General features: G+C 47.6%; 1 long non-coding RNA gene across 16 annotated transcripts in view; it reads left to right on the forward strand.

The window, feature by feature from the left end:
- LOC130368026 (uncharacterized) overlaps positions 1–16,535 on the forward strand; it is a 107,720-nt gene that overhangs the window by 20,115 nt on the left and 71,070 nt on the right. For all 16 annotated transcript variants that reach the window (XR_008892259.1, XR_008892257.1, XR_008892272.1 and 13 more), the window contains exon 3: positions 13,938–14,009. This is a non-coding gene — a long non-coding RNA (uncharacterized LOC130368026). The remainder of the gene's footprint in view (positions 1–13,937; positions 14,010–16,535) is intronic.

Here is a 16,535-nt window from a genome sequence, read left to right on the forward strand (position 1 = left end):
TCTGCAGGCACCTCTTCTCCGCTCCAGTGTTTATTCAATCCATAGACCAGTTGGTCCAATTTATATATATATAGAATCTAACAAGTAGGACGATATGGTGCTCTATATTTTTAAAACACCATTAAGTGCGACCCGAATTCAATAAAGATTGCACTTTTAAATTCACATTTTCTTGATATATGGGAAATAAAGGTTTTTTTTTGGGCTACCCTGTCTGGTAGTCTATGAGTTAGTGGTCAAACTCCACCCTCCATATATTGGTCTCTACTAGATATGTTTTTTACATGGGTGACAGGACGTAGGGGGTGACAGAGGGGTGTACATGGGTGACAGGGGTGTAGGGGGATGACAGATGGGTGTAGAAGAGTGTGCATAGGTGATAGCGGGGTGTAAAGAAGTGTACATGTGACAGAGGGGTGTAGAGGAGTGTACATGGGTGAGAGAGGAGTGTACATGGGTGAGAGTGGAGTGTACATGGGTGACAGGAGGGCATAAGGGGGTGACAGAGGGGTGTACATGGGTGACAGCTGGGTGTTGGGGGTGTAGTGATGTGTACATGGGTGACAGAGGAGTGCATAGGGTAGCAGAGGGGTATAGAGGGGTGTACATGGGTGACAGAAGGGTGTAGAAGAGTGTACATGGGTGACAGAGGGGTGTAGGGGGTGTTAGAGAGGTGTACAAGGGTGAGAGACAGTGTAGAGGGGTGACAGATGGATGTATAAGAGCGTACATAGGTGAGGCTGGGTTCACACCACGTTTTGTTAAATACGGCTCCCGTATACGGTTGGGAGGAGGGGGGGCGGTGCTTAATCGCGGCGCCCGCACTCAGCCGTATTCGTTTTTGCCTGCGGCCGGGAAACCGCATACGGCCGAAAACGAAGCCGAGCGGATGCTGCGGTTCACTCCGGTCGGCTCATAGACATACATTAAATACGGTTCCCAAATACGGCTGAGTGCGGGCGCCGCAATTAAGCCCGGCCCCCCCTCCTCCCAACCGTATACGGGAGCCGTATTTAACAAAACGGGGTATGAACCCAGCCTGACAGAGGGGTGTAGAGGAGTGTACATTGGTGACAGTGGAGCATGGAGGAGTGTACATGGGTGACAGAGGAGCAAAGAGGAGTGTACATTGGTAACAGAGGAGTATAGAGGAGTGTACATGGGTAACACAGGTGTGTACATGGCTGGCAAAGAGGTGTAGAGGAGAGTACATGGGTGACAGAAGGGGTGTAGGGGCTAATATAGAGGTGTAGATGGGTGACAGAGGTGTGTAGAGGGGAGACAGATGGGTGTAGAAGAGTGTACATGGGTGACAGAGGGGTGTAGAGGAGTGTACATGGGAAACAGATGGGTGTTTAGGGGTGCACATGTGTGACAGAGGAGCGTAGAGAAGTGTACTGTCAGGATCCGGATACTGTGAGGATACTGGTGGTGGATCCTCTGTGTCAGTGGGGTGATGACGTGGGCCGTACAAGGGGAACGGAGTCTAAGGGGTTACTGGTTTTCAACAGAGCCTGCCGCAAAGCGGGATGGACTTGCAGCGGCAGGTAACCCCCAGGTCGTTCCACCCGATAGCGACTCAACCCCAACTGACGGCTGAGATAGGCGCGGTACAAGGGATTAGGCAAGAGCAAGGTCGGACGTAGCAGAAGGTCAGGGCTGGTTCCTCGAAGACACTACGAACCTCAGTGAAGAAGGACTGGACAGTGGCAGTGACAGGATCATTGCGGTCCCAGAGCGGTGTGGCCCATGACAAGGCCTTTCCAGACAGGAGACTAACCACGAAAGCCACCTTAGACCGTTCTGTGGGAAATTGGTCCGACATCATCTCCAAGTGTAGGGAACATTGAGACAGGAAACCACGGCATTGTTTAGAGTCCCCATCAAATTTGTCCGGCAGGGACAAGTGGAGGCTGGAAGCGGCCACTCACTGCGGAGGAGGTGCAGGAGCTGGCGGAGGAGATGGTTGCTGAAGCTGTGGCAGGAGTTTTTGCAGCATGACAGTCAGTTGGGACAGCTGATGTCCTTGTTGCGCTATCTGTTGAGATTGCTGGGCGACCACCGTGGTAAGGTCAGTGACAACTGGCAGCGGGACCTCAGCGGGATCCATGGCCGGATCTACTGTCAGGATCTGGATACTGAGAGGATACTGGTGGTGGATCCTCTGTGTCAGTGGGGAGATGACGTGGGCCGTACAAGGGGAACGGAGTCTAAGGGGTTACTGGTTTTCACCAGAGCCCGCCGCAAAGCGGGATGGACTTGCAGCGGCAGGTAACCCCCAGGTCGTTCCACCCGATAGCGACTCAACCCCAACTAACGGCTGAGATAGACGTGGTACAAGGGATTAAGCAAGAGCAAGGTCGGACGTAGCAGAAGGTCAGGGCAGGCAGCAAGGATCGTAGTCAGGGGCAACGGCAGAGGGTCTGGAACACTGGCTTGGGACATACAAGGAACGCTTTCACTGGCACAAGGGCAACAAGATCCGGCAATGCTGGGAAGGGGAAGTGAGTTTAAATAGAGAGGCCACAGATGTGATCACTAATTGGGCCAGGCGCCAATCAGACTGAGCCGTTGGAGGACAGGACGGGCAAGGAGACTGGGATGCGAGCCGCGAGCGGGCGCGTCCCGCTACGCGGGTCGCATCCCCGCCGGTGACATTAATGTGTAGTGTAGAGGAGTGTAAATGGGTAACACAGGTGTGTACATGGCTGGCAAAGGGGTGTAGAGGAGTGTACATTGGTGACAGAAGGGGTGTAGGGGGTAATATAGAGGTGTACATGGGGGACAGAGGGGTGTAGAGGGGTGACAGATGGGTGTAGAAGAGTGTGCATCGGTGACAGAGGGGTGTAGAGAAGTGTACATGGGAAACAGATGGTTATAGAGGGGTGTACATGGGTGACAGGAGGGCATTCATGGGTGACAGCGGGGTGTTAGGGGTGTAGTGGAGTGTACATGGGTGACAGAGGAGCATAGAGGAGTACACATGGGTGACAGAGGAGCGTAGAGGAGTGTGCATTGGTAACAGAGGAATGTAGAGGAGTGCAAATGGGTAACACAGGTGTGTAGACGGCTGGCAAAGGGGTGTAGAGGAGTATACATGGGTGACAGAAGGGGTGTAGGGGGCAATATAGAGGTGTAGATGGGTGACAGAGGTGTGTAGAGGGGAGACAGATGGGTGTAAAAGAGTGTGCATGGGTGACAGAGGGGTGTAGAGGAGTGTACATGGGAAACAGATGGGTGTTTAGGGGTGTACATGTGTGACAGAGGAGCATAGAGAAGTGTACATTGGTAACAGAGGAGTGTAGAGGAGTGTACATGGGTAACAGAGGGGTATAGAGGGGTGTAAATTGGTGACAGTAGAGTGTGGAGGAGTGTACATGGGTGACAGAGGAGCTTACAGGAGTGTACGTTGGTAACAGAGGGGTATAGAGGGGTGTACATGGGTGATAGAGGGGTGTAGAGGAGTATACAAGGGTGGCAGAGGGGTGTAGAAGAGTGTACATGAGTGGAAGGTGAGTGTACATGGGTGACAGAAGGGTGTAGAAGAGTGTACAGAGGGGTGTAGGGGGTGATAGAGAGGTGTACAATGATCATGGGAGAGAGGGTGTAGAGGGGTGACAGATGGATGTAGAAGAGCGTACATGGGTGACAGGGGTGTAGAGGAGTGTACATTGGTGACAGTGGAGCGTGGAGGAGTGTACATGGGTGACAGAGGAGTGTAGAGGAATGTACATTGGGTGACAGAGGAGTGTAAAGGAGTGTACATGGGTAACACAGGTGTGTACATGGCTGGCAAAGGGGTGTAGAGGAGTGTACATGGGTGACAAAAGGGGTGTAGGGGTAATATAGAGGTGTAGATGGGTGACAGAGGTGTGTAGAGGGGAGACAGATGGGTGTAGAAGAGTGTGCATGGGTGACAGAGGGGTGTAGAGGAGTATACATGGGAAACAGATGGGTGTTTAGGGGTGTACCTGTGTGACAGAGGAGCATAGATAAGTGTACATTGGTAACAGAGGAGTGTAGAGGAGTGTACATGGGTAACACAGGTGTGTACATGGCTGGCAAAGGGGTGTAGAGGAGTGTACATGGGTGACAAAGGGGTGTACGTGGGTGACAGGGGGTTGTAGAGGGTGACAAGTAGACAGAAGTGACAAGGTGATAACAGAGGGGTGGACAGGGGTGACAGTGGGGTGGATAGGTGGGAGGTCAAGGCTCGCATGGATTACAGGTGGGTGGATATGGGAGACACGGGGGTGAACAGGGGTTATAGGGGGTCAGAGGGGGGACAGGGGTGAAAGAGAGGGGTGGACAGGGGTGACAAAGGGACAGAGGGGTAAATAGGGGGTGGACGTTGGTGACAGAGGGGTAGACTGGGGGTGGCTAGAGGGGAGGGTTGAACATGGGTGACAGGGGGATGGACAGGGGTGACAGAGGGGTGACCAAGGTGGACATGGATGACAGGGGTGGACACGGGAGAAAGGGGCGGTGGATATGGGAGACAGGGAGAAGTGAACAGGGATGACAGGGGGGTGGACAAGGATGACAATGGGGATCAAATAGGGTTGACAGCGGGGTAAAACATTTAATAAAATAATTCAACCACCCCTTTTTAAATTAAAAGGCATACATTCCCATTGCATGATTAACTGTGATATATATTATAAAAAGTTTTGATAAAACAATAAATAAAAAAAATATACATTATATTTAGAGATGAGCGAACTTTTCAAAAATTCGATTCGGCCGATTCGCCGAATTTTCCCGAAAAGTTTGTTTAGATCCGAATTTGTTTGCGGCGAATCGATATTAAAAAAGGCTATTTCTAGCCTACATACAGCCTCTATAGGGGTATAGAACACTTTGCTGTGTCCTAAAACGCATATGGAGTGTGCTGGGGTAATGAAATAATACTGTTTTTCAGAATAGCATGCAGATTACCGGCATCGCTCTTGGAATCACTGCCGCACAGAAGCACAATGACAGAGCCTGGTGGTGGCATCAGTGTCTGGAGACCATATAGTGACTGAATGACATAGCGTGGAGGTGTTGGCAGCATGAGGACACCATATAGTGGATGAATGGCACAGCGTGGAGGTGTTGGCAGCATGAGGACACCATATAGTGGATGAATGGCACAGCGTGGAGGTGTTGGCAGCATGAGGACACCATATAGTGGCTGCATGGCACAGCGTGGAGGTGTTGGCAGCATGAGGACACCATATAGTGGCTGAATGGCACAGCGTGGAGGTGTTGGCAGCAAGAGGAGACCATTTAGTGTCTGAATGGCACAGCGTGGAGTTGGCTGATGCACTAGTACACTAAACACCAGGGCTTCACAATCCCCCCCCCCCCCCAAAAAAAAAAAAAACAACACAATAAATGAAAATTTTGACAAAGATTTTTCATTGGTAGCACCAGCTATCCAAAAATTTGAAATTAACAGACCCAGGCCCCACCTCTGCGGCATCAGTAACCCATATATTGCCTGAAGGACACAGCCTGGAGTTGGCTGATTCACCAGTACACACCCGGGCTTCACAATCCCCTCCAAAAAACAACACAATATATGAAATTTTTGACAAAGATTTCTCATAGGTAGCACCCGCTATCCAAAAATTTGAAATTTCCAGACCCAGGCCCCACCTCTGCGGCATCAGGAAACCATATATTGCCTGAAGGACACAGCCTGGAGTTGGCTGATGCACCAGTAAACACCCAGGCTTCACAATCCCCTCCAAAAAACAACAACATTTTAGAAATGTTTTAAAGAAATACCTTTGTGTAAGAACAAGCTCATATCCAACAGTTCACAAGACTCTATAATGCCGGACAGTGGACCACCCAAAGACATTCTTCTCAAAAATAATAAACCACACAATGTTTGAATTTTTTTTACAAAAACTAATTCAATATGTGTGTAAGCGCATCTGTCTCCAAAAGATCAGATCACCAAAGGACCTTTTTCGATCAAAATGATGAAGCAGAGTTAATCCCTGTCCGTATTTTTTTTTTCATAAAAAAATCACATGCAACAAGCGTTCCGTTGTGTAACGATTAGCATTCTGGAAAATTCAATTTTATTATCGATAAAATTATCAGTAAATAAAAAAATAAAAAAAACACTACCCAAGAGTGTTTAATTACCCCATACATTGCACCAGGAGCAGTCAAGAGTAGGCCTCAGCAGTACCCAAGAGGCTTTAATAACCCCTACCTTTGCACGATCAATTGCAAGATTGAGCAATACCAGGTTTGTTATGCCCTCAGAATTCTGAGGCCGCAGGCGCGCTCCACTGAACGGATTAGCGTGTCTCTATCTTTCATCGACCGGTGCTGGTAACCCGCTAACTCCCGGAAAGGTAAGCTGCCGCGAAGCAGGTGGTCTCCCCCGGGCACGTTTGGCTCCAGAATTTCCACTACTGCCACACCACGCTGACTGCCAACTGTGCTACCGCCTTGCTGACTCAAGGGCAACCTGCAGCTCTCTTCTCCCGATGATGAACCCCCCTTCTCCTGAGATCGAGCAATAACAGGTGTGTTATGCCCTCAGATGTCCGGGGCCGCAGGCGCGCTCCACTGAACGGATAAGGGTGTGTCCATCTTTTTTGGTAGCACCCGCAATCAAAAAATTTTTTATTCCCAGACCCAGGCATCAGGAACCCATAGATTGCCTGAAAGACACAGCCTGGAGTTGGCTGATGCACGAGTACACACCCGGGCTTCATAATCCACCCCAAAAAAATGCAAAATTTTATTGAAATTGTCTGACAAAATACCTGTTTTTTAAAAACAAGCGCATATACAGCAGTTCAGAAGACTCTATAATGCAGGACGGTGGACCACCAAAAGACATTCTTCTCAAAAATAATAAACCACACAATGTTTGAAATTTGGTTTAAAAAATTATTACATGTGTGTAAGCGCATCTGTCTCCAAAAGATCAGATCACAAAAGGATTCTAATCGCCAAAAATTATTAAGCAGAGTTAATCCCTCTCCATATTTATTTATTTTTTTCATTAAAAAATCACACGCAACAAGCGTTTCGTTGTGTAATGGTTATCATTCTGCAAAATTCAATTTTATTACTGATAAAATTATCAGTAAATTTAACAATAACACTACCCAAGAGTGTTTAATTACCCCATACATTGCACCAGGAGCAGTCAGGAGTAGGCCTCAGCAGTACCCAAGAGGCTATAATAACCCCGTACCTTGCCTGATCAATTGCGAGATTGAGCAATAACAGGTGTGTTATGGCCTCAGATGTCCTGGGCCGCACTAGCGCTCCACTGAACGGATTAGCGTGAAACCAGTTCGTGATAGGGATCTGGGATTGCAATTATTTAACCTTAAAACGAGGAATTACCAGTAAGTGAGGGTCATAAGCTGGCATTGATTAAGTCCCTGCCCTTTGTACACACCGCCCGTCGCTATAAGCGATTGAATTAGTTAGTGAGTTGGTTAGTGAGGTCCTCGGATCGGCCCAGGCGGGGAAGGAGAAGGCCCTGGCAGAGCGCCGAGAATTTAACGATAATTGTTGAAATTTGCATTAAGCATGTATTTAGCTACTGCTAAGGCCCAAGGCCAGAGGCACCAGGGAGGCAAGTAGTTCCTGAAAGACACAGAATGAGTCTGGATCATGCATTTACAGTACCCAAGAGGTTTTCATAACCCCTTACATTTAAAGATCAATGATTATATTTGCATTAAGCATGTATTTAGCTACTGCTAAACTTCAAAAAATTATAGGCCCAAGGCCTGAGGCACCAGGGAGGCAAGTAGTTTGTGAAAGACACAGAATGAGTCTGGAGCAGTCATTCGCAGTACCCAAGAGGGTTTCATAACCCCTTACATTTAAAGATCAATGTTGACATTTGCATTAAGCATGTATTTTGCTACTGCTAAACTTCAAAAAATTATAGGCCCAAGGCCAGAAGCATCAGTTTTCCCCATATTAGGAGCATAGTTGTCCCCTAGATTAGGCAGCATAGATGTCACCCAGATTAGGCAGCATACATGTCCCCCAGATTAGGAGCATAGTTGTCCCCCAGATAAGGAGCATAGTTGTCCCCCAGATTAGGCAGCATAGATGTCCCCCAGATTAGGAGCATACTTGTCCCCCAGAGTAGGCAGCATAGATGTCCCCCGGATAAGGAGCATGCTTGTCCCCCAGATTTGGCAGCATAGATGTCCCCCAGATTAGGCAGCATAGATGTCACCCAGATTAGGCAGCATAGATGTCCCCCGGATAAGGAGCATGCTTGTCCCCCAGATTTGGCAGCATAGATGTCCCCCAGATTAGGCAGCATAGATGTCACCCAGATTAGGCAGCATAGATGTCACCAAGATTAGGCAGCATAGATGTCCTTCAGATTAGGCAGCATAGATGTCCCCCAGATTAGGCAGCATAGATGTCACCCAGATTAGGCAGCATAGATGTCCCCCAGATTAGGAGCATAGTTGTCCCCCAGATTAGGCAGCATAGTTGTCCCCCAATCATCGCGGGCCAGTCAGAGCCAATCAAAGGGCCATATGTGGCAAGCGGGCTGTACAATGCCCAGGCCTGCCCCAGAGGGTTTCATAACCAACCACAATAGAGAAAATTTTGTTGTAGGAGCATGGTTAATCTACTCAGATCCATCTGTCATTGGTGGCTAGAAATCCTGGCTGATCCATCCCTGATTCATCTTGACAAACGTCAGTCTCTCCACATTTTTTGTGGACAGACGAGTTCGCCTTGGGGTGACTATGGCCCCGGCCGCACTAAATACCCGCTCTGATTGCACACTACTGGCCGGGCAGGACAGCTTTTCCAGGACAAACTCCGCTAGTTGCGTCCATAAATCAAGTTTGGCTGCCCAGAAGTCCAGCGGATCTTCAACGGTTGTTGGCAGGGTCATGTCGAGGTAAGCGCCACCTGCTGGTTCAGGTCCTGCTCCATGTCCGCCTGCTGCTGATGAGTAGCTTCACTATGCGGCTGAAGGAAGCTACTCATCAGCGACTGTAGACTCAGGCTGCTGCTGATTGAGCCGATAATGCTCCTGTCACCCCTCCCCTCCCCAGCAGCCGTGGCAGTGGAAGGTGAGCGCAGAGGGCCCCCCTGAGTCAGACCTGCGAGTGGATGGACCATGTGGCCGATTAGCATCGGCCAACCGACTACGTAGAAGCTCCCTGAAGTAGGTCAGTTTGTCCTCCCTCTCAGTGGGTGTAAAAAAGGCCCCCATTCTGGCCCAGTAGCGAGGGTCTAATAAGGTGGAGATCGAGAAGTCATCGCACTGACGAATTTTTGACAATTCGGGGGTCACTACGCAAGCAACTCAGCATGCATCGTGCCATTTGTGACAGTGACTCGCTGGGACTACCTGCCTCCATCTCCACTGCATACTGCATACTGCCACAGTGTGTCTGGGTCTTCTGTCTCACCTCCCTTGTAATAACCCTCCAGCTCCTCTGGCTGCTCCTCCTCTCCTGTCCAATGACCAGAAACACCGGCCATCTAATCCACCGTAAACTGTGCTCCGCTCTGCCCCTCATCCTCCTCCTCCAGTTCATCCCCCACAGGACTCATGTAGCCTTCTGATGTAGGCGCAACGTCTCCATTGCCGTGACCAACCATGTTTTCAATCATTTTTTGGAGTAAATGTAGGAGTGGAATTACGTCGTTCATGGCGTAATTCGAGCGACTAACAAAAAACGTGGCTTCCTCAAAGGGCCTCAGCAAACGGCAGGTGTCACGTATGAGCTGCCACTTGTTCACATTGAAGTTACACAGGGGAGTACTCCTATCTGCTTGTATCATCAAAAAATCTGTGATGGCTTTTTTTTGTTTGTTTGTATAGTCTGTCCAACATATGGAGGGTGGAATTCCAACGTGTGGCAACGTCACAAATGAGACTATGTTGTGGGATACCGTTCTGACGCTGCAGCTCAAGCAAAGTGTGCTTGGCGGTGTACGAGTGGCTGAAATGCATGCACAGTTTCCTTGCCATTGTCAGGACATCTTGCAAATGGGGTGAAGACTTGATGAACTTCTTGACAACCAGATTCAACATGTGTGCAATGCAGGGCGAATGGTTCACACTTCCTTGTTGCAGCGCGGCCACAATATTCTTCCCATTGTCGGTCACCGTGGTTCCCATTTACAGATTTCGTGGAGTAAGCCATACTCGGATTTCTTCCCTAGTGAACTTTAGCAGTTCCTCCCCTGTGTGACTCCGTTCGCCAAGGCAAACCATGTGAAGGACGGCTTGACACCGCTGTGCCCTATACACGTGGTACAATGAAGGACCACAGAGATTTGGACGTGCAGTGGAGGCCGAGGACACGGGGAGGAGGAGGAGGCGCACACTGTAAAAGGACCAACTGCGAGAGCGTGGAGGAGGAAGCGGTGTGACCTGTCCAAGTTGCTGTTGTGGGCCGTAAAAGATATGTATTGTCCCTGCCTGTAGTTACAGCTCCACACGTCGGCGCTGCCGTGCACTTTTGAACACACCGACAGGCTCAAGGACTGGCCCACCTTCTCTTGTACAAACTTATGCAGGGCTGGTACTGCCTTCTTGGCAAAGAAATGACGGCTTGGGACTCTCCACCTCGGCTCGGCACAAGCCATCAATTCCCTGTAAGCTGCAGAGTCCACCAGTTGGAAAGGGAGGGACTGCAACACCAACAACTTGGACAGGAGCACATTCAACTTCTGCGCCGTTGGATGAGTGGGCGCATACTGTTGTCTCTTGGGCATGGCTTCGCCGATCGATTGTTGGCGGAATGGCTGACTACGAGCGGAAGAAGCAGGAGCGCAAGAAGGAGGGTTTGACACAATGCTCCCTTCGGCTGAGGTGGTGGAGCCTTGGCTGGATGACGGAGGGAGCGGATGGCCACTGGGTGATGCGGCAGGCTGGACCACTACATCGGAGCCACAGTTATCCCAGGCCGCTTTTTGGTGGCGAATCATGTGTTGACGCAGGGCCGTGGTGCCGAGATTGGGACCCTGGCCACGCTTCACTTTCTGCCGACAGATTTTGCATGTGACTACGCTATGGTCCTCCGGATTCTTTATGAAGAACAACCACACCGCAGAGTAGCTGATTTTCCCACCCGCAGTCCGCACTATTTCACTGCTCTTGGCGCCGTCTCCAGGAACCCCTGTTTCACTACCTCCCCGAATGGTAGCTTGCCGCGAAGCAGGTGGTCTCCCCCTGGCACGTTTGGCTCCTGAATTTCCACTACTGCCACCACCACGCTGATTGCCAACCGTGCTACCGCCTTGCTGCCTCATAGACAAAGAGCAAATCTCTTTTCCTGATGATGATGAAGCCCCGGCTTCTGCACCCGGCTCCCAATTGCGATCGGCTTCATCATCATCAAAAGATGTGTGCATGTCACTGATGTAATCCTCGTGTTCCACAACAGTGTCTGCCTCAGGACCCTGAACAATTGAAACACCGCCTCCCACGTCACTCTCCGCATCACTACTTGCCCGCCTTGTGGAGCAAGCGACGCATGTCTCCTCACATTCTTGGCTGCCCATTAGATGCTGACTATCCTCTATTACATCATCCTCACTAAATAGTGGAGCTGAACCCCAAGCATGAGATACTTCTTTGGGAGAAGGAACAGCATAGGACAAAGGCAATGGGATTACGGGGACTGCTCCCGGGCCATGCCAACTGAGGGTTGTGTCTGAGGAACCCACCGACTCTTGACTGGGGTTGTCAGATGTCGCTTGTGATGATGGGGATGAGTGTGCAAACCAATTGACGAGGAGAGATGGGTCGACGACACGACCACTGGGTGTTATCGGGAGCTCAGGCCTATTGCTGCGACTCCTGCTGCCACTCGCCCCAAGTCTGCTGCCAACTCTGCCTGACGTATGTAGGCCTCTGCCCCTTCTCTGTGCACGTCCTGGCACTTCCCTGCCTGACATACTTAGTGCATTTATGAGTGTATAGAACATCAGCAGGCGATTACTTACGGCTGTCCTTTCAAAGTATATAGGCCTAGACAGAATAACAGTTACTAAATAGTACACTCCTTTGTTGTATGTATGCCCTTTGCAATGATGAGCGCACTGGTATGCGTATCTCTACGCAAAAAAAAACACTTTTTTTTTTTAAATACACCAGCAGGTGTATACTAATGTGTGGAATAGCATTGAATCTAGCACAGAGACAGAATAACAGGTAGTAAATAGTACACTACTTGGTTCTATGTATGCCCTTTGCAATGATGAGGGTACTGTTAAGCGTATTTATACGCAGAAAAAAACTCTTTTTTTTATTGTATACACCAGCCGGTGTATACTAATGTGTGGAATAGCACTGAATTTAGCACAGAGACAGAAATACAGAAAAAAAGGTGGTATATGGTACGCTATTTGCTTGTTGCTATTTGCTATTTGCTTTCATACACCGGCAGGTGTATAACGTGTGGTATAACACTTAATTTAGCACAGAGACAGAAAAAAAGGTAGTATATGGTACGCTATTTGCTTGTATGTAGGCCCTTTGCAATGATAAGGCCACTGTTAAGCGTATTTGTATGCTGGAAAAACTTTTTTTTTTCTTTAATACACCGGCAGGTGTATAAAGTGTGGTATAACACTGAATTTAGCACAGAGACAGAAAAAAAGGGAGTATATGGTACGCTATTTGCTTGTATGTAGGCCCTTTGCAATGATAAGGCCACTGTTAAGCGTATTTGTACGCAGGAAAACCTTTTTCTTTTCTTTTATACACCAGCAGGTGAATAACGTGTGGTATAACACTTAATTTAGCACAGAGACAGAAAAAAAGGTAGTATATGGTACGCTATTTGCTTGTATGTAGGCCCTTTGCAATGATAAGGCCACTGTTAAGCGTATTTGTACGCAGGAAAACCTTTTTTTTTTCTTTCATACACTGGCAGGTGTATACCGTGTGGTATAACACTGAATTCAGCCCAGAGACAGAGTAACAGGTGAAAAATGGTAAAAGGGCACTAAAGTCCACACTAATATGACTTATTTCTGAACAGCAGCAGGACCCAACTGGGCAGCACCACAGAATTTTTTTTTTACAGGGATTAAACCCTAAATTGCACTCTGTCACACAACTGTGAGAATCAGATTTGTGGAGCAACAGAAAAAACTCAATTGGGCTGAAAAAAGAGGAGATTAGATGCTTCATACAGGTAAAACAGCTGTGAGATCAATGACGCAGGTTACTGCTATGCAGCACCTCTATGCCTGCTATATTGAGTAAGGAGAATACAAGGTTTTGCTAGAATGGTTCTCGGTCAGAACTGCAGCAACACTGTGCCCTGTATCTTTCCCTAATGCTGATGTCACCGCTACTTGTAGCGATCGGATGCTGTATAACGCCGTTGTATGCGATCAGCACACAGACGTGCAGTCACTTCCTTTCCCTATCTCGTGCATAGGAGAAATGACCAGAGGGAAGATGGCCGCCGATTATATAGGGGTGTTACATCACAGGGGTCAGTGAACACTGATAGGCTGCATCTCACATGTGATTCAGGGTCAGCCCGCCTATCTTCATTCCCGCCGCTGTTTCCCGCCCTCCCATAATCCCCTGCCCCATGTACTCACATGTGGATCCACCATCTTAGGTCTCCAATAGCCTGGAACGCTGTAAAATGTAGTTTAATGAAGCGATTTGCGCGATAGAATCGCGGCGATATTCGTATTCGTTGCGAATCGAATTTTTCATGAAAATCGTAATGAATTTGGGTTCGTCAACTTCGTTTCACTCATCTCTAATTGTATTTTAAGTTAAAAAATCATCTAGATCCCTATGTGTTCCATCTTTTTTTGTTCCTTTTCCATATGCAGTTTCATAATCCCTGAGATAAGTAGTTCTGGCCCTAGAGTGTTATATATATTAGTGTCTGTAGCATGTATTAGGAACATGTTATCATACATGTGTCTCTTTTTTACAGGTGACTGATGCCCCGTGAGAAGGTGAACGTGACGTATACACTCGTTAGCTGCAAAAAGGAACAGCGAGACAGGTAACTAATATTTATATTAATTACTGATAACAATCTGGCTAGATGTACTATCTAGACCTGCAGAGATGTTATAGTCTCTCCCTTCTACATGAAGATATATGTGTTGTTAATAAGTATATCGTCTATGGACAGCTTCTTTTATAACACAACCATATCTCAGGTACAGAGAGTAGGAACATTTATGATCCTTATTCTCTGTTTTTTTTATTTGTAGAAATCCCCTTTTTCAATATTTAATAGAATAGACTAAACTGACTGCAGAGTTTACAAGTTTATGTTAGACCAGTGTTTCCCAACCTTTTTCGGCTCAAGGCACCCCTTGGAAAAAACATTTCCACTGGGCACCCCTACCAAAGTTGACGAGCCAAAAAACAAAAGTGGAAGAGCGGCAATGCACAATATGGGGTGTAGAGGAGTGTACACTGGTGACATAGGCGGGTAGAAGAGTGTACATGGGTGATAGAGGTGTGTAGAGGAGTGTACATGGGTGGCAGAGGGGTGTAGAAGAGTGTACATGGGAGGCAGAGGGGTGTAGAGGTGTGTACATGGGTGACAGAGAAGCGTAGAGGAGTGTACATGGGTGACAGAGAAGCATAGAGGAGTGTACATGGGTAACAGAGGGGTGTAGGAGGGTGTTGTGGTTCTAAAGGTGATAATCCTGTCTGCAGCTCCACTTATTGTGGACAATCCTGCATGCTACACCAATTGTGATTTTAGAATTAGAGTAAAACAAACATGCCCCTCCCCTGACCATGTGCTCTCTTTGTTGGAGTCAAAATGGCACCAACTATATGAAAACGGAAGCAGGAAGTTCAGGCTAAATTTATAGGTCCTAAATATGTTTGTAAAACACCCAGAAACACTGATTAAGTTTTGTACAACTATGAAATAATTGTACAAGGTATTTTGGCAGAAATGTCTTGTACCGGCAGTGTATACCACCAAATTAACTGTCACTCGGTAACCAGCAAAGTTAATAACATTTAATAAAAACATTAATTAGCTAAACCAAATAAGACATACATACAAGCATTAATACAATAGTACATACTCTATGTTTAGCAAACTAGCAGGAATCTACGCAAGTGATACATGAATATTTAGTGTAGAAATGATACAATCAATATACTTATCCATCCCAGGCTAAGGAGCAGGATGCTCCTCTCTCAACGAAATTCCCAAGCAAAAGAGGCCCAAAGGCTATGTGGTTTCCTGTGATATCCCCTAATGCCCCACCCCTTTGGCCTACTCTCCTCACATAACCTGGAAAAACAGGTTCTTTAGCCCCGCCCACTGTGGCTGTGGCTAAACCAAGCTAAAACCGTGGGGGCAGGGAAATGTATACTGCATGGAAACAATGGATGTAAAAACACATAATTTCAGTGTCCATAACATTCCACCTCTTGCTTTTACATCATAATTGACGAATGTTAGGTGATTCCCTAAATTCCATGTCTGCTAGTTTACCAAACATACAACATGTATATCTCCATAAAACAAAGAAATACAAAGTAATGATATTCCCCCAGTTTCCCCATCCACCCAAATAATCCGGTGTTTGGTGTTCCATGGAGTTTTGATCGCTGTCAGTCTACATTGATGATGGTTAATGTCGCCCTCATTGTTCACTATGTAGCTGCAGCAAGGATCTAGAGCTAGGAGATTGTAAGAGCTACAGCCCTTATTTGTAGCTTCTCTTCAGACAGTTTCTTTAAAGCATCCTCTGTGGTGTCCAGAAGCCTTTTCCAAAATGCTGGAGGGAATTCTTTGGTTCTGGGTTCTCCTGTCTCGCGATGTCATCCAAACCCAGTCTTGACGACTTGATCCTTGTCATCTTCCAACCACGGGATGCTGGGGGAATAGGTAGCCTTCTTCACTCCATTAGAAGCGTTGGTCATCTGGTCATCTCTTTGTGTTGAGCTTGGATTCTTCTGATAGGAGGTCGATGGGTTGAGCGGGGTTACACTGCCACTAATCTGCTGAATGGAAAATAAACAGGTTTAGAGTCACTTTCCAACAATACAATTTTAGTATTTCCAGGCCCATCAGAGAATCTCTTCGGCCTGTGCTGATCAGTGAACCTTGGAACAACCCAACACCAGACACAGTTGAACTCCACTCTGCATATCCACACTCACTTTCCCAGCATTATTCCGACCATTGCTAACTAATATTTGAGTGTGAGTGTTACCTCAGTCCCTCTAGGCATATTGCCTTCTAGTGGGAGGAATAGCTATTGCTAAACCTCCCCCACCTCTTGAAAAAATAAATAAATAAATCAAAGTGGTTAGTTAGTTTCTTCCTAATTAGTTTTCCCCACAAATTTGGGGAGGCTCCTGTAAATGTCAACCCTAAACTAACAAATGAATTGTCATTTTTACAAGTAAGCCTATGGTATGGCCCTAGTGGGCAGAAAGAAAGTTTAGTCAGTATCTTATGTACCGCCATTTTTTCCCAAAAGACAAAACAAGTGAACACTATTTACATGCAAAAGGAAGGTGGCCCTTGTTCACTCTTTAGTCTCCC

Source organism: Hyla sarda, chromosome 1, assembly GCF_029499605.1.
Source record: "Hyla sarda isolate aHylSar1 chromosome 1, aHylSar1.hap1, whole genome shotgun sequence".
Taxonomy (NCBI): Eukaryota; Metazoa; Chordata; class Amphibia; order Anura; family Hylidae; genus Hyla; species Hyla sarda.